Raw genomic sequence first — 22,320 nt, forward strand, 5'->3', positions numbered from 1 at the left:
CACAGAGCGCTACGTGGCGTTACCAACATAAAAACCTAAACATCTCACTTACACTCGTATATACATGGCATGTGTGTCTGTAAACATCTGAGTGATTTTGAAGTACTCCTGCAGCCAACAAAATCCCCTGATGTGTTCCCGGTGGAAAATGTGTGGGACCAGGTCGGACGTCAGTTCCGCCCGTGTCAGAATCCAGGATATCAAGGACGTGTCACAACAATTGTTGGCCACCTTGTCTCTTGAGAGGCTACAATGACTTTACGACACTTTCCCCAATCGAAACAACGCATGCATTCAGGCCAGAGGGTAAGCTACTTCGTGTTGACAGGTGGTCTCTTTCTCTGACACGATCTTTTAATCACTGAAATAACAACCACTGAACTCTCCTCCTTATCTTACGGGTGCTTCTCTCTTTTGTTAGAAAGTGTATTTTTGTCTGTCGACAAGAGCAGGTGTACATTTGCTTTCTCCACAGACTACCAACAATACGATCGTGGTTAAAATTTAACTGTAATGATCTCTTGATTGCTGCCTTTATCCTCAAAAATAAACAACCTTCGTCATTTTCCTGAAAGAGAACGTCTCGAAAGTACTGGCTATCATCTTCCACTGACTACAAAATTCTGTGCGGAAATTTATTACAGTAGTGTGAGAGCGACAAGCAGCCACTGGACTTTTGGCCCACTTACAGAAAGCAATCTGGTAAATATTCCGCAGTGAATCTTGTGATGTGTCGCAGTTTTTTACCACTGGAGACTTATTCTGGAGAATCAGGACTAAAAATCCCCTTCTGTCATACCTTCTACCAACTTCAAAGGGGCGAACAACTATTCCGCTTCTCATGACCTCTATGTCGACGGTACGTTAACCTACCTTCCTTTCTCCTTCCACAATATTCTATACTTCTTCAGCGCGATTACAGTTGTTGAACTTCCTGGACTTTGCGTTTTCAATATGTACATTTTTGTCAAGATAAATCTACAAATCTCTGTGGATAGTAAGTCGTTTAGAAAGTACTTACGCTTCAGGTGTTACGCTACAACAAACAGTTGCAACACCAAGGACTGCCGTCGAGACCTCTTTATCACCTGAAAAGAATTAAACATTTGGTATAAACAAACAGGTAAGACAACAACTCTATAATTACTCTACAAATATCAACGCTGCTATGATTATACAAGAAGTAGTAGCTGAAAGTAGTTGGCGAAATATAACAAAACAACACTTGTAAAACGTATTTGGTGTAAATACAACACAGACAGTATGCAGCATTCGAGAATGAAGGTGAACGTGCTGCAATTATGCAAATTGGACGTTATGCCTTTTGTGACAGGCGAAACACCGAGTAAATGAAGCCTGCAGCCATGTCTGGTGTGTAATATCATTAGAGGTTAGATTAGATTAGTACTTGTTCCATAGATCATGAATACGACACTTCGTAATGATGTGGAACGTGTCAGGTTAATAAAAGGTGTCTATACAAGATATTACATTACACAAAATATTACACGACACTTAATATTTTTATTTTATTTTTTTTTTGGTGGGGGGGGGGGGGGGGGGAATTACCCACTTAATTAAACAATGGGAACAAGAAAAGACATACTTGGCAGTTTACGTAAGTACCGAACGTTAAAATTTTATTTCATACGCTAAAAGGAAAATGTAACACAAACGGTAATAGCAAGATTATTGACACCCAAGAAGGGAGGATGTTACCAGATAGTTTCGTGGCTAACTCAGAAATAACTGGTTTCCATTCTTCCGTTAACTTCTTTTTCATGTATTTTTTTTAGAGTTGACTGGAATTCTCCTGACCCTTCTACAGACTACGTGCCATGAATTTTCTGTGGTGTGAAAGTCTAGCGACTTAGGTGGTACCTGAATAGCTTTTGGATGGTGATGAACAAGCCGTTCCTTTGTAAAGGATCATTTTGCCTTTGAAATATCTGAATGTAGATCTAATCCCAAACTTTTTCGCACTTCTGTGCTAATTTTGCTTCAGGATGTTGAGATAACGCTCCTTGTTTAACGTGGTGTCTTCGCAAGTTCTCACTCGTACACCTAATGACGGAAAACAGCCCCATGCCAAAACATTCCCGTCGCCATATTTTATAGTGGGTTGCAAATGTTCAGCCTGCAGATCGACATTTGGTTTTCGCCACTCCATAGATCTCCCATGTCCTGAGAAAAGGCGTTGAATCTATTTTCATCAACAAACACGTATCGATCATTCTGACCCTTTGTATACGTGGTATGTTCCGAAGTGTTGCAGTTTCCCTTCGTTCATCTTTTTCCTTGCCACTCTTCCATTGCACCCTACTTATATGATAAGCGTCTGGGCGGTTGATTCACATATTTGCTTACCACGTTCCTGCAGGAGGTGGCTTGCAGTTTTAGAAACACTTAATCGACGATTACTCTCAGTTTTTTCTGATTGATCGCCTTTTGTTATATTTAGCTTCCTGAGCAGCCCTTTTTGAGACATAAATGCTATGCGATCCTGTTTTGCATATCGTCACGTACCATCAAAAACTGCACTTCTGAGAATACTCAGAAAACTACCAAGTGTTCTACGACAGTTTCTCAGCACGGAGAAAGATAACAAGTTGTCGATATTCGAACATCGTGTTAATCTCCTTGCGTCCCATTGCTGCTTTGTAGACCACACGGCAGTACAGAATAATGACAAGTGAGCAATCAGGGAGAAGCAGTAATCCTGACACATGCAACACGCATTCATACAAGAGAACTTGTCATGTTCTTAACTGGTCAAATATTAAAGTTGGTGGTGCTTGGTTGTGCGGCCGTGGTCCAAGAAACTTTTCGGTTCCTGACTTTTTGTACAGAGCTGCGCTGGACATTTCGGAGATGCTCATGGCGACGCTGAGTCTTGTAAACTGACAGAGTCGGACGTCGGAGAGCGACTTAAAAACTGTGTAATATGGGCATGGTCTAGTTTACACGTGATCAGCAGATGGTTCAAATGGCTCTAAGCACTATGGGACTTAACATCTGAGGTCATCAGTCCCGTACACTTAGATCCACTTAAACCTAACTAACCTAACGACATCACACACATCCATGCCCGAGGCAGGATTCGAATCTGCGACCGTAGCAGCAGCGCGGTTCCGGACTGAAGCGCTTAGAACCTCTGGCCACAGCCGATCAGCAGAGACAATCCGTGTCAGAGATAAAACTTAATATTGATTGTCGTTGTCAGGGATGAAAACTTATCCATCGATTCTGCAGAGCCAAGCCGCGGGTTAGCCACGTGGCCTGGGGCGCCTTGCCACGGTTCGCGCGGCAATTAACAGTTTATGAAACCTCTTGTTGCACTTTCACCGCTACAAATTGACTGATAAATACTACATTGATGTCAGGCCGGATTGCAACCGAACATCAGAGTCATCCACGATGTCGATCAGCTAACGCTAATATTGCTGCCCTATCATCATTTGACAGAATCTCTCTTTCACCCGCCTTCATTCCTCAAATATTTCAATAATTATCGTGTGTGACATTCTGTCGACCGCGCTGTGACTTCTGGCCCTATACAACTTAAATGCATTGTGCCATTCATTTAAGTTGCACAAACTGAGTATCTCAGGGTTTTACGCAATGTCAATGACTTATTTACTTAGCCAAGAAATCTCCCCACGTTTTCTTAATTTCTACTTGCAGTTCGATCAGACTGACAGTGATTCTTAAATCTCTCAATAAAGGCGAACGTTCTAGTCGAGATTGTACATGAATTAGGTTCCTTCAAGAGTATGCTGATATAAGAGCTCCATATTTAGCAGTTACATCCAACCACACTCTCGTGCAGAGATCCGTACTTACGGACTGTAAAGCTGCACAGGTAACACCAATATGTTATTGTTGTTTGTTGTTGTTGTGGTCTTCAGACCTGAGACTGGTTTGATGCAACTCTCCATGCTACTCTATCCTGTGCAAGCTTCTTCATCTCCCAGTACCTACTGCAACCTACATCCTTCTGAATCTGGTTAGTATATTCATCTCTTGGTCTCCTTCTACAATTTTTACCCTCCACGGTGCCCTCAAATGGTAAATTTGTGATCCCTTAAAGCCTCAAAACATGTCCTACCAACCGATCCCTTCTTCTAGTCAAGTTGTGCCACAAACTTCTCTTCTCCCCAATCCTATTCAATACCTCCTCATTAGTTACGTGATCTACCCACCTTATCTTCAGTATTCTTCTGTAGCACCACATTTCGAAAGCTTCTATTCTCTTCTTGTCCAAGCTAGTTATCGTCCATGTTTCACTTCCATACATGGCTACACTCCATACAAATACTTTCAGAAACGACTTCCTGACACTTAAATCTATACTCGATGTTAACAAATTTCTCTTCTTGAGAAACGCTTTCCTTGCCATTGCCAGTCTACATTTTATATCCTCTCTACTTCGACCATCATCAGTTATTTTACTCCCTAAATAGCAAAACTCCTATACTACTTTAAGTGTCTCATTTCCTAATCTAATTCCCTCAGCATCACCCGACTTAATTCGACTACATTCCATTATCCTCATTTTGCTTTTGTTGATGTTCATCTTATATCCTCCTTTCAAATAATCATACAGTAACGCTGCATGTCCTCGGGAAAAATTACGGCTGTAGTTTCCCCTTGCTTTCAGCCGTTCGCAGTACCAGCACAGCAAGGCCGTTTTGGTTAATGTTACAAGGCCAGATCAGTATAGAAGAAAGAAAACAACTAATTCGGTGACTTACATATTCATACCACTGACTCCATGTGCAGTACGATTTTGGGACATATATTGCGTACGAACATTCTGAATTACTTTAAAAAACGATTAACTGACATGTAGTCCGTAAGTATTCAGAAAATATAACTTTTGTGTAAGACAGCTGGCTCTTTATTCTCACGAGGTAATGACTGCTATTGACAGGGGATCTCATGTTGGTTCCGTATTTCTATATTTTCACAAAGCTTTTGACATTATTCATCACAAGTGACTTCTAATCATATCGCATGCCTGTGAAGTATCGTCTCAGTTGTGCGAATGGGTTTGTGGCTTCCTTTCTTAGTAATTGACGGAAAGCCATCGAATCAAACAGAAGCGATACCTGCCGTTCCCCAACGAAGTATAAAAGCCCCTCTTTTGTTCCTAATCTATACAGGGTGTCTCAAACCTTTTGGGTCAAATTTAAACAGGTGATAGAGTTCACAAGTGATTATATTGAGATACGGACCAATGGTGGGAAATGCTTAGTCACTGTGTCATGGGCGTACACAGTGTACAACACATAACAGCAACGAAGCTCATGGTAATTGTTCAAAGTGACGACCGCCAGTTTCAACGCATGCTTGGGAACGGCGCATGAAGTTCTGCTCACTCTCCCTAAGATCCCTGGCGTCTGTTGTACCAGGACACAGCCAGCTTGGGCCCTAGCAAGCAGTTCTTCATCCGTTCCTACGAAGGTTTCATACACCTACGAGCTGACGTAACGCCAGCGGAAAAAGTCCGGAGATGTGAGATCAGCCGATTACGCTGACCATGACACGGGACTTCCCCTTCCAATCCAATGACGAGAGTACCTGTTGTTGAGGTGCTCGTGAACATTAACATCGAAGTAGGCTGGTGCACGGTCGCGTTGAAATCCTTTCGCAGACAACATGTGGTACAGTTTCCAAGAACTGTGGCAGCACACCTCACAGGAACACGAGGTAAGGTGGACCTGTGAATTGGCGAGGCAGCAAATAAGGTCCCCCTCCCCAGCTAACAGAAAATCGTTGCTGGTGGCCACCGATGTTTCCGTCGTGGCCATTGTCCTCACTGCAGACATGGCTGTTGAAAACACCATCACGGATGAATAAGGCCTCATTCCAGAACAATACAAACTGTACGGAGTTCAGCACTGCAGTGGAAAAACCCCTGACAAAAGTGAACGCGGGGCTAAAATCCGTTGGTTACAATGCTTGCACACATTCTTTATGACAGGGGTGTAATTGTGGTGTCACCGCCAGACACCACACTTGCTAGGTGGTAGCCTTTAAATCGGCCGCGGTCCGTTAGTATACGTTGGACCCGCGTGTCGCCACTGTCAGTGATTGCAGACCGAGCGCCGCCACACGGCAGGTCTAGAGTCTTCCTAGCACTCGCCCCAGTTGTACAGCGATGGTTCACTGACAAATTACGCTCTCATTTGCCGAGACGATAGTTAGCATAGCCTTCAGCTACGTCATTTGTTACGACCTAGCAAGGCGCCATTATCATTTGCTATTTATCTTGTGATGCATGTACCGTCAGACCGATGTTCACCAATTATGGATCCAACAGATACGTGCTATGTTTGCTAGTCTCATATCCCTGACCTGTTCCAGACCTCACGCCAGCCTGCGTGAGCTTAAACGCGTGCCTTTCGGCTATCTCCTTAGTGACTTGGCTGTCTTGCCAAGTCACAACAGTAATACCTGTTCCCCCAGTATTCCCCACACAGCATCCTTCGACGTGTGCGTTTCACGGGCAAGCTGACGGGTGCTTATTGCTGAGTGATCAGCCATGCGATCCAACGCCATCTCCTCAAAGTAGAGTCTGCTATTCGGACAAGTCTTCGGCGGAAACCTTGACCGCTTCTCTGAAGCGTGAACGACCCCGTCTCTCGTTAAGATGATATCCACGAAGATAAACCTCTTCCAATTAGGACGAAACCTGTTGGGAAAGAATTGTTGAAGAGCATTACATCCTGCCGCATCGTACATGTAATGCATGTCAGCCAACTATCGTAACGAGTAACGTTCGATTTTTAACCACAGATCATATATTGTATGCAGTAACTAACAAACCTCACCATGGGCACGTCGAAAGCTGTTTGTTGCAAAGGATAACTGACAGCAGGGATAGAGGTGTGCGAGCAGCACAGGTCAATGCGCCGGTGTGATGTATGCGGTCGCCACGTGACACGTACGCCATGAGCTAAGCTTTGTCTGTCTGGTGATCGCCGGCCGGTGTGGCCGTGAGGTTCTAGGCGCTTCAGTCTGGAACCGCTGACCGCTACGGTCGCAGGTTCGAATCCTGCCTCGGGCATGGATGTGTGTGATGTCCTTAGGTTAGTTAGGTTTAGGTAGTTCTAAGTTCTAGGGGACTGATGACCACAGATGTTAAGTCCCATAGTGCTCAGAGCCATTTGAACCATGTTTTTGTCTGGTGATCAGGGATGTGCGCTGTTTATCACTCCCTGTCTGTTCCAGTGTACAACAGGCACCCCGGATCTTTGCGAAAGTGCGGCAGAACTGCATGTGCCGTTGCAACAGATGCATCAAAACTGGTGGTCGTCGCTCTGGAAATTGTTACTATAAGCTATATCCGTGTTGTTCCCTATGAACAGTGTATGTCCGTAACACAATAAATATGCATTTCCGACCATTTGTTCTCTATCTCCATATAATCGGTTGTGGACCAACTATCATCTGTTTCAATTATGCCAAAAAGGTTTGAGGCGCCCTGTATGAACGATTTAGGAGACTATATGACAAGACTGTTTGCATATAACGCTATCGGTTACGGTCTATTAAAGTCCTCAGAAGATCGAATCAATTTCATAATGATTTAGACAAGATATCTGTATGCTGCGAAAAGTGGAAACTGAATCTAAATAATATACTGAAAGTACTAAAAGGAATCCGTTAAATTTCCGTTACACGATAAATCACACAACTCTTAAAGCTGTCAATTCAACTACATACCTAAGGATTACAGTAACGAAAAATGTAAATTAGAACTACGAGGGTGAGTCAAATGAAAACCTTGAATTTGTAGTAACAAATACAAATTTCGCGCCGTTATCTTGTAAGTTGGTAAGCGTGCTACAAACAGCGTGCATTATGGCCTGTAGGCGGCAGCATAGTGCAGATGCACACATACCGTCGCAGTATCAGTATAAAGATAGCCGCCCCACTTGCGACTTGCACCAGGGGAGAACAGCGTTCTGTTATTTGGTTTTTGCGTAGTGAAGGTGTGAAACCTACTGAAATTCATCGACGAATGAAGGTTCAATACGGTGATGCATATTTGTCACAGCAGCAAGTCTACGAATGGAGTAGGAAGTTCGCAAATGGTGTGACTTCAGTGGAAGATGCTCCTCGTCCAGGTCAGGCACAACGAGTTGTGACTCCACAGAACATTGCAACAGTTGAAGCCATAGTGAAGGAAAACCGCCGAGTGATACTGAATGACATTGCAGAATGTTTACAGATTAGTCATGGGTAGCACACCACACTGTGCATGATGTGCTCCAGTTCCTCAAGTGTCTGCAAGATGGGTGCCACAGCAGCTGACTCCTGAAATGAGAGAATGACGTGTTTATGCTTATGAACTTCTTCGGCGCTTTGAACGAGAAGGTGATGGCTTCCTTGCAAGTATCGTTACTGGGGACGAAACCCTGGTTCACTTCCATCAACCAGAAACGAAGAGAGCGAGCAAGGACTGGCGCCATTCCTCATCACCAAAACCAAAGAAGTTTCGAACAGAAACTTATGCTGACTCTCTTTTGGGACGAAAAAGGCGTCATTTTGGAGCATTACATGCCTAGAGGGACCACTGTCACCAGTGCATCATACACAGATCTCCTTAAAAATCATCTGCGGCCTGAAATCAAATCAAAGCGACGTGGATTGCTGTCGGCAGGTGTCCTTTTGGAACATGACATTGCAAGGGCCCACACTGCCCGTACAACACTTGCAACAATCACAGACCTGCATTTTGTGGTGTCTTCTTCATCCACCATACTCACCAGACCTTGCCCCCAAGTGATTTCCAAATGTTTGGACCACTCAAAGACGCAATGGAAGGGAAGGAGTTCCGTTTTGATGAAGAGGTACGCCACGCGTGCATGAGTGGTTTCGCGGACTACCAAAAGAATTTTTTTCTAAAGGAATTTATGCACTTTGTAAGCGCTGGAGGACTTGCACTGAGCGTGCGGGAGATTATGTTGAAAAGTGATACAGCTTTGATACTCACCCTCGTATCACACAGAAAATGTTGTGTGTAAGGCGAATCTAAGATTCTATTGCCAGAACAGAATGCTACCGGTATACCAAAACGGCTGCCTACAGTGTGTTGTCCGTCTTCTTCTGGAGTGTTACTGCGCGGTATGGGATCTTTACCAGACAGGAATGACGGAGCACATCGAAAACGTTCAAATAAGAGCAGCTGAAAAAGGAGAGAGAATGCTTCCGATATGATTCGCGAGATAGGGCGGCAATCATTGAAACACAGGTGTTTCTCGTTGCAGCGAGAGACTTCGACTTCCTCCTCCGGTTGGGAAGATGTTTTATGGTCTCTCATCAGCAAAGAGGGAAATGACCAACGCTATGAAGTATGAGAGATCAGAGCTCTGACGGAAAGATTTACGAGTTCGTTTTTCTACGTGCCAATAGAGATTGGAAAGGTAGAGAAATGATCTGAAAGTTGTTCGATGACACCTCTGTTAGGCACTTGGTGGTGAATTGCACAGTAGCCTTATTGCAATGCAGATTATAATTAAAATGGAAGCAGTCTTGATCGATCAAGACTGCTTCCATTTTATTTATAAGAATTATAGATCGCCGTTTCCTATAATAAGAACTATGTTCTTTAAAATGTTAGATGCAGATTAAGCTAGAGGCCAATATTAATTACGCCTGCAAGTAGGAGGGGAAGCTGATGCCCAGGTCACGGTCTGGACGGGAAGCAGCGCCCAGTTAAGAAAGAGCAGACGGCGCTAGGAAAGGCTAGTACAGAACGCACCCACCCACCTCCTACCTGCGCGCTCCAGATTTAACTGTAGCCAGGTTGCAGCACGGCCCGTTTTACCAGACCAAACAAACGCGCGCTTGTTTACCTGTAAGCAACTGACAAGAGCCAAGCGACCTCGTGAGCACGCCAGATTAGGCTCCCACGGAAGCCGAAGTTCCGGGCGAAATCCGTGCCACCACGCGGCGAAGCTGTTCTACCTCGACTCGTGGCGTTCTCGTCAGTCGCTGAAACTGATTAATACTGACAGTAAGAGGAGTTGTAACTGTAATGAAATCTTATACCCTCAGCTCAATAGCCTGTTGAACGCGAAAGGAAATAAAGATTTGAAATTAGCGTAAGAAGCCTGAAATTTGTGATCGGTCTAACCACTAGTTGTTACAGGAACCTGAATCGAATCAATCACTGGGGGAGACCAATTTTAAGAAACAGATATATGTACTTCGTTCTCAGTTCCTTGACTTCAAATGGTTCAAATGGCTCTGAGCACTATGGGACTTAACTGCTGAGGTCATCAGTCCCCTAGAACTTAGAACTGCTTAAACCTAACCAACCTAAGGACATCACACACATCCATGCCCGAGGCAGGATTCGAACCTGCACCGTAGCGGTCACGCGGCTCCCGACTGTCCTTGACTTCAGAAACGCTTTTGATATAGTTCCGCACGATCGATTAGTGAACAAAATACAAGCTTACGGAGTATCTGACCAGATTTGTGACTAGATTCAGGACTTCCTTGCCGATAGAAAACACATAGCTCTTAAAAACAAAATCGACGGAACTAAGAGAGGCGTTCAATAAGTAATGCAACATTATTTTTACTCGGACAGTTCCGGTTGAAAAAATGCAAAATTTGTTATGGGACATAAAGGAATATTCCCGCTCCAACATCCATAGTTTCATGATAGTTGATGACGTTAACATAGCCTTCAAATGGCGACTGTAGCGGCATTCCAATGAGAGAACTGTCGCTCGGTTTCTTTTGGCGGAAAACCAGAGCATCGCAGATACTCAGAAGCGCTAGTGGGAACTAGCTAGTGGGAACTAGCAATGAACAAAATCACGGTGAGTCGTTGGGTGAGGCGTCTGTCATCATCGCACCATGGTCGCGCAAACTTGTCCGATCTCCCAAGTACCGGTCGGCCCCACAACAGCTGAGATGGATGGTTGGTTGGTTTGTTTGTTTTGGGAAGGAGACCAGCGAGGTCATCGGTCTCATCGGATTATGGAAGGATGGGGAAGGAAGTAGGCCGTGCCCTTTCAGAGGAACCATCCCGACATTTGCCTGGAGTGATTGAGGGAAATCACGGAAAACCTAAATCAGGATGGCCGGACGCGGGATTGAACCGCCGCCCTCCCGAAAACAGCCGAGACACCTGCAATGTTGGAACGTGCGGATACTCTCATTCGAGGTGATCGATGGACCACACTCGAACATTTCGCTGCTCACCTCGACATGTGTGTTGGTAGTGCTGACACACTCGTCCGCCAGTTGATATACTCAAAGGTGTCCCTCCGCTGGGTTCCTTGTCGCCTAACAGAAGAGCATAAGGAGCAACGAAGGACCATCTGTGTGGAACTGCTTACGCGTTACGAGACTGATCGTGACAGGCGATGAAACATGGGTTCATCGCTTCTGTTTGATGTTCTTCCTCATGGGGCAACGATCAACTCTGTAGTTTATTGTGCTACCCACAGGAAACTGAAGGAACGACTTCAGCGTGTACGTGGACACAGAAATGCAAACGAATTTCTCCTTCTCCATGAGAACGCAAGGACTCACAGAAGTCTGCGCACCCGAGAGGGACCCACAGAACGTCATGGGACTGTTGTTCCTAATCCACCACCCTACAACTCGGACCTCGTATATTCTGAATTCCACCTGTTTGGTCCAATGAAGGGTGGACTCCGAGTAGATCATTACGTAGATGATGGGGAGGTTACTGATGGAGCAACACGTTGGCTCTGATGTCGACCCGTAGAGTGGTATTCTATTGTATTGAACTGGGGTTGAACTGGGGACCAAGAATCGACAGAGGGGCTTCGTGTCGTCGTCGCCCCCCCCCCCCCCCCCCCCCCGTGGCCCTCAGTGGTTCACAACCCCACAACAGGTTACAGCAGTCGACACACCACACCGCCGCCGCCCCACATCGAACCCAGGGTTACTGCACGGTTCGGTCCCCAATGGGCCCCCAGTGAACGTCTCACACCAGACGAATGTAACCCCAATGTTTGTGTGGTAGAGTAATGATGGTGCACGCGTGCGTGGACACAGTGTTTACGCAGCAATCGCCGACATAGTGTAACTGAGTCGGAGTAAGGGAAACCAGCCAGCATTCGCTGAGGCAGATGGAAAACCGCCTTAAAAACCATCCACAGGCTGGCCTGCACACCGGACCTCGACAGTAATCCGCTGGGAGGATTCGTCCCAGAGACCGGCAAGCCTTCCCGCTCGGGAAGCAGTGCGTTAGAACGCACGGCTAACCGGGCGGGCAGTAGAGTGGTACCATGCGGGCACACAAGTGGCGTTAGGCCGCCGCATTGAAAAAATAGGGTTTTGTAGCCAAAAGATTGGGGAATAATATAGTTCATTGGAATCCTGAATAAAACCAACCTGCTTTCAGAAAACAACAAACGTCCCTCATAATTTGAGGACAACCGTGAGCAGGCGGGCTCGTGGTTCGCATACTGGGGAAGACTGCAGCATGTACCAAGAATGGTTCAAATGGCTCTAAGCACTATGTGACTTAACATCTGAGGTCATCAGTCCCCTAGACTTAGAACTACTTAAACCTAACTAACCTAATGACATCACACACATCCAAGCCCGTAGCATCAGTGCGGTTCCGGACTGAAGCGCCTAGAACCGCTCGGCCACACCGGTCGGCGCGGCATGTACCAAATTTTCAAATGTGTGTGAATTCGTAAGGGACCAGACTGCTAAGGTAATCGGTCCCTAAACTTACACATTACTTTAAACTAACTTAAAGTAACTTGCGTTAATCGAACCTCTGGCAGGAGGGGCCGCGCAATCCGTGACATGGCGCCTCAAACCACACGGCCACTCCGCGCGGCCGGCATGTACCGATCGGAACTATGTTGTTATGGCTCTCTGGTAAATTCACCCACTCTGTCTCCTTTCCTATTCATAATCAACTACTAAATAATGCGAAAAGCTAACTCCAAGGTAAGATTTACTGATATCATGCCCAGACGGCAATGTCACATTTCCCATCACTTTAGCACAACAAAACGAACTACAAATGACGCGTTTTCGAAACATCTGTAATGTGGTTTATTATATTTTCGTGATACACAGGTACAAATACGAAAACCACCAAATAAGCCAAGTGAGTTTCGCAGCATGCTTCGTGCTTTTGTATTTTCATTTCTGACCGTCTTTTCGTGTGTGCTCAATCCGAGCTCCAAACAGCTCGTCAATATGAATCATATCGCAAAGTGGAAGTTCGAACGGTTTCCTTGTGAGTAGAAAAATCATCTTTCTCATACCTTCTACCTTTATTTCGTTTATTCATTTTCTTGTATCGATCCCCAACATAACCGTGACCGAATTGTTATGTTTCAGTGTTATATATTTGTATTTCCAAGGGCTTCTTTTTTCCAGGTTTCTTTCGGAAATCGGCTCTGAAAACCTGGAAAGAGCGCATTCGTTGGTTCTCTGTGTAAAATTAGAAACAAAAGAAAGACGTCTTACGCCACACTAGACTGACGTCAGAAGTAAGTCTTTCCGGCTAGCCGTTACCAACGAAATGGTGTTTATGCTCCACGAATGCGCATCAGACGATCTTTAAATGCCAGGTGTCGCAATCTAGTACCGACAGACAGAATTGTGCGACTTCAAACGAACGGCCACACGAAGTTGTTTGGGATTCAGCAGCTCTTTGACACACACACACACACACACACACACACACACACACACACACACACACAGAGAGAGAGAGAGAGAGAGAGAGAGAGATTTATCAACAGAAAGGATAATGTGCTAGATACAGTTGCCACAGGCAGACACGAAAAGACAGTTACGACAAAGCATTGTAAGTTTGATGACAGAGTAGTCGCCCTTAGCGACCCTTGTCAGCTTTATGAGCATCATGGCTAGCAGGCAACAAAATCTTTCTTGATGACGTCACCTTCAGAAACACCATATACATCCAGTGTTTTAGGTCAAAAACACCAGCCGAGTTCTGAATATTTACACGAAAATGTGTCAATTAACTGTTCTCACATACAAACTTCAAGGTACAACTATTTCCTAGCTGTCACACAGTGTTCTCCGTTTTCGGTGTACAACAGCCAGTAACTGAAACAGACCTTGCCTCCACGTCGCCGGGGTTCGAGCACTACTGTGGCGCACCCAGCAGCACTGCTGCAGTTACGTTGATTAAATAATACAGCTAAAATACACCGGAATATTTTTGTTTTACGATTTACAGAGACAAACATTTAGCAGAACTTTCGTTCTTTATATCCCCTCAAAACCAAACAATATAGTCATTCAGTTTTGTAAGTTAGAAAAAAAAAAACAGAAAATCTACTTTCCGAGCTTGAGTTTTCGCAAAATGCTTGACAATGGTGTTCATTTCAGTTCAGTTTAAGGGATGGCTGAATTAAACTTGTGAGTCATAAACGTTTGGGAGCCTGTCGCACGAAACGTATCTATTGCCCATGTTTAAATGTAAAATAAAATTAGTAATATGACAGCATCGATTACAAGTTAGTAGCTAGTAGTCGTTCAAAATGGCTCTGAGCACTGTGGGACTTAACATCTGTGGTCATCAGTCCCCTAGAACTTAGAACTACTTAAACCTAACTAACCTAAGGACATCACACACATCCATGCCCGAGGCAGGATTCGAACCGGCGACCGTAGCAGTCCTGCGGTTCCGGACTGAGCGCCTAGAACCGCTAGACCACCGCGGCCGGCTAGTAGTCGATTTTTTTAATTATTATTCCAATGTACACTTCGACGTCAGAGCACTATCAGAGCTTCCTGTTATGTAAGAACATTCATTACGATGTCAAATAACCAGAAACGCACATATGTGGGAGTTCTTAACTGCAATTTCCAAATCTCTGGTCGAACCACCAAAGAGAATATTTTGTAGACCTTTTTAAATGTTTGTTTGCTGATTTCTTTGGCGTAAAACATCCCAAGGAAAGAATTCCGACATGTTCAACACACACAGTTTTGACAGATGACGCTACTGGTTTCGCAAAAATCACAAAAACGTGGAGGAAAGGAAACCATGAGTAAATTATTGAAAATTGAAATATATTCAGTATGGCCGCTTTTTTGCGGCCCTCCATAGTCCTTTCCAAAATGTTGTCACAGTACAACGCCTGAAAGCGTCGCCCTGAATTTCCAGCAGGAATCTTTCACGGAAATCCTCATACAAGACTATGAACGGAAACGGAAGTGACTTTTAGAAGGCGAGTGGCCTTTGGCACACGCACGTCATATGAGAACCAATTTTTTTCTGTTTGTCCGAGTGAAATAAAAAATTAAAAGTAGCAGAAGTCGTGCTGATAGGGCAGGACAATTCCTGATTATGGGCAATGTAGAGAGGATATAAAATGCAGACTGGTAATTGCAATAAAAGCACTTGTAAAATAAATTGGTAACATCCATTATTAATTCAAGAGTTAGGACGTCTTTTATTAAGGTGTTTCTATGGAATATAGCGTTCTGTGGAAGTGAAATGTAAACTAAAGCGATTCTGAGAGGAAGAAAATATTTTTGAAATTTGGTGCTATAAAAGAACACTGAAGATTAGATGGGTAGAACCAGTACCAAACGAGGTACTGAACTGAAGTGAGAGAAAACGAAATTTATGACGCGATTTGACAAAGAAGCGAGTAGTCGAGCATCCTGAGGCATCAAAAAATAGTTTGGTAATGAAGGGAGGTTTTTTTTTCCTTCTTGTGGCTCCACGACCCTGCGTAGGTCTCTGTCTTCTTAACAATTTCCTTCCATTCTGCCCTCTCGTTTATTACCTTCTTCATCTGATTCCTAGGACTCCGCTGTTTTCTTCCATGTCGTCCAGCCGTCGCTTGCGTGATCTTCCTTTTAATCTCCTTCCTTTCGGTTTCGACTGGAAGACCTTATTTGTAGTTCTTGTGTCCTCCATCCTTAGGACCTGTCCCAGCCAGGCCATTCTTTTACTTTTAATTACCTTTACAGAATGAGATGATCCAACTCATAATTATTTCTTGCTGTTTAGGTACCATGATTATTTCAGATCCCTCCATAAAATTTCGTAGTGTTCTTTCGTTCAAATACTGTGAGTTGTTCATCACTGCTAATTAGCGTCCACGATTCAAACCCTTATGTAACTACTGTCCTAATCGTAAACTCCTATACAGCCATGTTGAGCTCTCGGTGTATCAAGTTAGATGTCACTAGCTTTTTAAATGAATAATAACACCAATTACTAATCAAAATGCGGGATTTTATTTCAGTGGATATGGAATTTACTTTCTTAATGTTAGCCCCTATGTGTTCAAAATCCTCTGCATGCTCAAAATTATAACTTGCTGCTGACAAGTTATCTAGGTAACTGTTGTTCCCTGTTCTATAGAGCGTCATGTATTTAGTTTTGGATTCGTTAATTTCCGGTCTCCTATTCTATGCGGCTTTTTTCAATTCTACCACTGCTCTCTTCAATAAAATCCATCGTTTACTAATAACCGCAATGTCATCAGCATATGCAGCCAAGTATGCCGTTCTTGTATCTACGTGTCCAGAGATCTGCATTTTCCGTATATTTGCTTCTAAGGGCAAATTGAAAACCGCTGTGCAAAGCGCCTTGTCTAACTCTTTTATTGATACCGAAACGGTCGGTTCATTCCCCATCCACTCTCACCATTGGCTTGGAACCTGCCAAGGTTGCTTTAATAATCTAAATATATTTGAATGGTGTGCCAAACAGTTTTACATCTTCTAACATCTCTTTCCTATTTAGACTATCGAAGCCTGCTGGAAGTCTATGTAGATATTGTTGAGTTCTGTGTTATATGGAGGGAAGTGCGGGGGGTAAAAACTGTAGAGGGTGAGCAAGGCTTGCAACACATGTTCAAATGAATGTAGGTTGTAGTAGTTTTGCAGATTTGGAGAGGCTTCCACAATAAAGACTAGTGCGAAAAGGTCAACTTCTCCATTCTTCGGACTGAAGACCTCAATAACATCACTAAATGAACTGCAAAGTTTAGATATTGTCGTTGCCTGCGCGGATACTGTCAGAGAGGAAACGCGAAACCAGAAAAGAGTGAGGTTACGAGAAAAATAGAATGAGTCATGAGAATGAGAAAGGTTCCCTGTAATAAAATTTGCGTAGCGGTAGTGCCACGCACGTAGCAGTACGCGGAGAAGCATGCAATTTTCACACGAAAGCAACGTCACAAGGCGCAAGCTGCTGCGGACGAAGACACATAAAAGTTGCACAATGGCTTCAAAGCGACGTCATTTCGAGCAAACGGATTGACTCAGTTGTAAACATGATTGCGTGTCTCGTCACTGGGTTATGTGGGCAACGGGGCCTCTCTCTACCTAGGACTAGCATCGACCGTTCGACAGGCTCTTGAATTCAGGACGGAATGATGCAACGTCTGCTGCCCTATATTCTCAACAGCGGTTCTGCTGGAAACGGCGGACTGGGAAGTCGAATGAGCGGACTCTAAAAGCGCTTTTACAACTCCACCGCTCATCGAGAATCAATGACGTACACATACTGGGTAAGCTTCTCAAAGGCGGCGCTGTACCCTCAACTACGGGAAGTGGCGAGGCTTTGTACTTGGGTTGAAACTTAAATTGTTGTTGTTGTTGTTGTTATGGTCTTCAGTCCTGAGACCGGTTTTATGCAGCTCTCCATGCTACTCTATCCTGTGCAAGCTTCTTCATCTCCCAGTACCTACTGCAGCCTACATCCTTCTGAATCTGCTTAGTGTATTCATCTCTTGGTCTCTCTCTACGATTTTTACCCTCCACACTGCCCTCCAATACTAAATTGGTGATCCCTCGATGTCTCAGAACATGTCCTACCAACCGGTCCCTTCTTCTTGTCAAGTTGTGCCACAAACTCCTCTTCTCCACAATTCTATTCAATACCTCCTCATTAGTTATGTGATCTACCCATCTAATGTTCAGCATTCTTCTGTAGCACCACATTTCGAAAGCTTCTATTCTCTTCCTGTCCAAACTATTTATTCACAACGGATACAGCAGAGGTACATGTTTGCACCTGTTACTGTCCTTCAAAGTAGTCACCAGCGATGTGTTGAACCCGTTGCCAGCGACGTGGTAGGCGTAGAATACCGCTAGCAGAGCCTGTTGTGTTGATGGTGCGAATGGAAATTCTGATGCGAATGCCACGAAGTAGTTCCTTCATCTTCGGAATCAAAGTCACAAGGACTTAAGTCCGGGGAGTATGGTGGATGGTACAGTACTTCCCAGTCCCATCTACCGAACAGAGCAGCCACAGCTTTATGCACCCGCACATTGTCGTGCAAAATGATGGGTGGGTTGCGCAGGAAGTGTCGCCGTTTCTTTCGCAAAGCTGCTCTCATGTGATGCTCCAAAAACGAACAATAATACTGAACAGTGACGATCTGTTTAGGACGGGTGGTAGGGACAGAGCATCGAGTGACATTATACTGAGTGCGCTATCCGAAAATTACCTCGAGCAATTAAACAGAGAACCGAGTCGTGGAGATAACATCTTGGACCTACTGATAACAAACAGACCCGAACTTTTCGACTCTGTATGTACAGAACAGGGAATCAGTGATCATAAGGCCGTTGCAGCATCCCTGAATATGGAAGTTAATAGGAATATAAAAAAAAGGGAGGAAGGTTTATCTGTTTAGCAAGAGTAATAGAAGGCACATTTCAGACTACCTAACAGATCAAAACGAAAATTTCTGTTCCGACACTGACAATGTTGAGTGTTTATGGAAAAAGTTCAAGGCCATCGTAAAATGCGTTTTAGACAGGTACGTGCCGAGTAAAACTGTGAGGGACGGGAAAAACCCACCGTGGTACAACAACAAAGTTAGGAAACTACTGCGAAAGCAAAGAGAGCTTCACTCCAAGTTTAAACGCAGCCAAAACCTCTCAGAGAAACAGAACCTAAACGATGTCAAAGTTAGCGTAAGGAGGGCTATGCGTGAAGCGTTCAGTGAATTCGAAAGTAAAATTCTATGTACCGACTTGACAGAAAATCCGAGGAAGTTCTGGTCTTACGTTAACTCAGTAAGTGGCTCGAAACAGCATATCCTGACACTCCGGGATGATGATGGCATTGAAACAGAGGATGACACGCGTAAAGCTGAAATACTAAACACCTTTTTCCAAAGCTGTTTCACAGAGGAAGACCGCACTGCAGTTCCTTCTCTAAATCCTCGCACAAACGAAAACATGGCTGACATCGAAATAAGTGTCCAAGGAATAGAAAAGCAATTGGAATCACTCAACAGAGGAAAGTCCACTGGACCTGACGGGATACCATTTCGATTCTACACAGAGTACGCGAAAGAACTTGCCCCCCTTCTAACAGCCGTGTACCGAAAGTCTCTAGAGGAACGGAAGGCTTCAAATGATTGGAAAAGAGCACAGGTAGTCCTAGTCTTCAAGAAGGGTCGTCGAGCAGATGCGCAAAACTATAGACCTATATCTCTGACGTCGATCTGTTGTAGAATTTTAGAACATGTTTTTTGCTCGAGTATCATATCGTTTTTGGAAACCCAGAATCTACTATGTAGGAATTAACATGGATTCCGGAAACAGCGAACGTGTGAGACCCAATTCGCTTTATTTGTTCATGAGACCCAGAAAATATTAGATACAGACTCCCAGGTAGATGCTATTTTTCTTGACTTCCGGAAGGCGTTCGATACAGTTCCGCACTGTCGCCTGATAAAGTAAGAGCCTACGGAATATCAGACCAGCTGTGTGGCTGGATTGAAGAGTTTTTAGCAAACAGAACACAGCATGTTGTTATCAATGGAGAGAAGTCTACAGACGTTAAAGTAACCTCTGGCGTGCCACAGGGGAGTGTTATGGGACCATTGCTTTTCACAATATATATAAATGACCTAGTAGATAGTGTCGGAAGTTCCATGCGGCTTTTCGCGGATGATGCTGTAGTATACAGAGAAGTTGCAGCATTAGAAAATTGTAGCGAAATGCAGGAAGATCTGCAGAGGATAGGCACTTGGTGCAGGGAGTGGCAACTGACCATTAACGTAGACAAACGTAATGTATTGCGAATACATAGAAAGAAGGATCCTTTATTGTATGATTATATGATAGCGGAACAAACACTGGTAGCAGTTACTTCTGTAAAATATCTGAGAGTATGCGTGCGGAACGATTTGAAGTGGAATGATCATATAAAATTAATTGTTGGTAAGGCGGGTACCAGGTTGAGATTCATTGGGAGAGTCCTTAGAAAATGTAGTCCATCAACAAAGGAGGTGGCTTACAAAACACTCGTTCGACCTATACTTGAGTATTGCTCATCAGTGTGGGATCCGTACCAGATCGGGTTGACGGAGGAGATAGAGAAGATCCAAAGAAGAGCGGCGCGTTTCGTCACAGGGTTATTTGGTAACCGTGATAGCGTTACGGAGATGTTTAATAAACTCAAGTGGCAGACTCTGCAAGAGAGGCGCTCTGCATCGCGGTGTAGATTGCTCGCTAGGTTTCGAGAGGGTGCGTTTCTGGATGAGGTATCGACTATATTGCTTCCCCCTACTTATACCTCCCAAGGAGATCACGTATGTAAAATTAGAGAGATTAGAGCGCGCACGGAGGCTTTCAGACAGTCGTTCTTCCCGCGAACCATACGCGACTGGAACAGGAAAGGGAGGTACTGACAGTGGCACGTAAAGTGCCCTCCGCCACACACCGTTGGGTGGCTTGCGGAGTATAAATGTAGATGTAGATCTGCCGTGAAGGAACGTAATACGTTAGGATAACACCATCACAGTCGTACATGAGAATCACCATAACTTTCATCATACTGGGGCTCTGACGCATATTCGACTTTCGCGGCGACCCATAATGACGCCATTCGTTGGATTGGCGTTTCAGTTTTGGCTTCGTGACATTCGCTTCAGAACTGTTCCAGAAATTCGACCGCTCCATTCGCACCATCAACACAGCAGGCTCTGCTAACGGTATACTACGCCTTCCACATCGCTGGCAATGAGTTGTAAACAACGTTGGTGACTGAAGGACAATAACAGGTGTGAAGCCGGCCGATGTGGCCGAGCGGTTCTCGGGGCTTCAGTCTGGAACAGCGCGACCGCTACAGTCGCAGGTTCGAATCCTGCCTCGGGCTTGGATGTGTGTGATGTTCTTAGGTTAGTTTGGTTTCAAGTAGTTCTAAGTTCTAGGGGACTGATGACCTCAGATGTTGAGTCCCATAGTGCTCAGAGCCATTTGAACCAATCTCTTTGGAGGAAATACGCTCGAACGCGTGAAGTGTCAACTATCAAGTAATTATAATCGGACTACAGTTAACAAGCATTCAGAGTTCAATATACCATTTGTTGAGTCCACCTCCCATCCTTGTAGCTTTGCTTGCTTTCAAATACACTCCTGGAAATGGAAAAAAGAACACATTGACACCGGTGTGTCAGACCCACCATACTTGCTCCGGACACTGCGAGAGGGCTGTACAAGCAATGATCACACGCACGGCACAGCGGCCACAACAGAAACCGCGATATTGGCCGTCGAATGGCGCTAGCTGCGCAGCATTTGTGCACCGCCGCCGTCAGTGTCAGCCAGTTTGCCGTGGCATACGGAGCTCCATCGCAGTCTTTAACACTGGTAGCATGCCGCGACAGCGTGGACGTGAACCGTATGTGCAGTTGACGGACTTTGAGCGAGGGCGTATAGTGGGCATGCGGGAGGCCGGGTGGACGTACCGCCGAATTGCTCAACACGTGGGGCGTGAGGTCTCCACAGTACATCGATGTTGTCGCCAGTGGTCGGCGGAAGGTGCACGTGCCCGTCGACCTGGGACCGGACGGCAGCGACGCACGGATGCACGCCAAGACCGTAGGATCCTACGCAGTGCCGTAGGGGACCGCACCGCCACTTCCCAGCAAATTAGGGACACTGTTGCTCCTGGGGTATCGGCGAGGACCATTCGCAACCGTCTCCATGAAGCTGGGCTACGGTCCCGCACACCGTTAGGCCGTCTTCCGCTCACGCCCCAACATCGTGCAGCCCGCCTCCAGTGGTGTCGCGACAGGCGTGAATGGAGGGACGAATGGAGACGTGTCGTCTTCAGCGATGAGAGTCGCTTCTGCCTTGGTGCCAATGATGGTCGTATGCGTGTTTGGCGCCGTGCAGGTGAGCGCCACAATCAGGACTGCATACGACCGAGGCACACAGGGCCAACACCCGGCATCATGGTGTGGGGAGCGATCTCCTACACTGGCCGTACACCACTGGTGATCGTCGAGGGGACACTGAATAGTGCACGGTACATCCAAACCGTCATCGAAC

General features: G+C 45.2%; 1 protein-coding gene across 2 annotated transcripts in view; it reads right to left on the bottom strand.

The window, feature by feature from the left end:
• Nucleotides 1-22,320, bottom strand: part of LOC124615533 (V-type proton ATPase 116 kDa subunit a1) — a 656,071-nt gene that overhangs the window by 365,135 nt on the left and 268,616 nt on the right. For both annotated transcript variants that reach the window (XM_047143497.1, XM_047143496.1), the window contains exon 3: nucleotides 1,022-1,088. The gene's annotated coding sequence lies outside the window, so the exon portion shown is untranslated. The remainder of the gene's footprint in view (nucleotides 1-1,021; nucleotides 1,089-22,320) is intronic.

Source organism: Schistocerca americana, chromosome 5, assembly GCF_021461395.2.
Source record: "Schistocerca americana isolate TAMUIC-IGC-003095 chromosome 5, iqSchAmer2.1, whole genome shotgun sequence".
NCBI classification, from domain to species: Eukaryota; Metazoa; Arthropoda; class Insecta; order Orthoptera; family Acrididae; genus Schistocerca; species Schistocerca americana.